This window comes from Pseudorca crassidens, chromosome 17 (genome assembly GCF_039906515.1).
Source record: "Pseudorca crassidens isolate mPseCra1 chromosome 17, mPseCra1.hap1, whole genome shotgun sequence".
Lineage (NCBI taxonomy): Eukaryota > Metazoa > Chordata > Mammalia > Artiodactyla > Delphinidae > Pseudorca > Pseudorca crassidens.
The window spans coordinates 18,349,045-18,350,286 of NC_090312.1; the positions used below are offsets into that span (position 1 = coordinate 18,349,045).

The 1,242-nt window shown below is 36.5% G+C and overlaps 1 non-coding gene across 1 annotated transcript; it reads right to left on the reverse strand.

Moving 5' to 3' along the window:
* Positions 1-676: 676 nt before the first annotated feature.
* TRNAM-CAU (transfer RNA methionine (anticodon CAU)) lies at positions 677-749 on the reverse strand. The gene has a single exon. It is a non-coding gene; the product is annotated as a tRNA-Met (tRNA).
* Between the last annotated feature and the right edge of the window lie 493 nt (positions 750-1,242).

Here is a 1,242-nt window from a genome sequence, read left to right on the forward strand (position 1 = left end):
CCGTTTTAAAGACGGCTCCATTTCTTAAAAGCCTGAGAGTGATTGCTTATACTAATCCTAATGTATATCTAAGCATACGGGCCTCTTGGCCCAGTTTCTGTGTTTGAAACTGAATTCACATTGAACCCTACCAGGTCCCTGCCTGCTCTCCCACTCCCTCAAACACCCATGAACACACATACACACAGATTTTTTTTTTTTCGTCAGTATATGTTCCCTAAGGTTCAAAGCATCCTGTTAAAATACCCACACACATTTCTTAACCACTAGCACCCTTCCTGGTGTCAAAAGGAGTGCACTCAATCCATAGGCGTTTCTTACAAAGACAATTTAAAAAAAAAAAAAGTATGTTTATCTTAGTTTACAACCAGTTTTTCCTATACAATATATTTAGTTTTATGTCCAGTTCATATTTTATAATCTCAACCCTTGGAGCACTTCCTATCTGAAACAATGTCTTTGATGAAATATGACATGAATTTTGAAATCTAGTAATATTATAATTGTAACTTTCCATTGGCCTACTCTTTGATATTGGCCACCTCTTCATTTTCATTTTAAATGTTATTAACTAATATTACTCAAAGAAAGTAAAGTTACCAAGAGGAATGTAAGATCACTGAAAGAAAATTATTCTGAAAATTCTCTTAGGAAGAAGAGGGAGGCAAAATAGAACTGCCTCCTCTGAGGTTTGAACTCAGGACCTTCAGATTATGAGACTGACACGCTGCCTACTGCACTAAGGAGGCAGATTAGAGGTAGTGCCCCTGTGAACACTCCTCTCCTGACACAAACAGACAACGTTTTCCTTTGAAGATGGAAAAGCGGTAGAATACTAGAATCAAATGTCTTTTATGGTTTTCAAAGTATATTCCATTGATTGGCTCGAATTGTCTTTCAAAATTGAAGTTGCTTTAATTATATAGATGGAATTTTCTAGTGTAGAGATGCAATACACTAAGATAAAGTTAACTAGTGTTTTTATATGACCTTTCCCTTATATTAAGCTTCTTGCCCTTAAAGATCAGGAAAGAACTAAGGAAATGGCAGGTACACTTTTTGGAGGAGGGTGGCTTGCAAAATGTTGCTTATTGTCCTGATATTTAATATAACTTAATTGAGAGGAATACAGCTCAATTATGTCCTTTATTTGGAAACAAACGATAGCATTTTCTTGAAGCCCTGGCTGAACAGCCATGCCGTTCCGGGCAGGTCACATAAGGTAATTTCTGTAACCTTCTA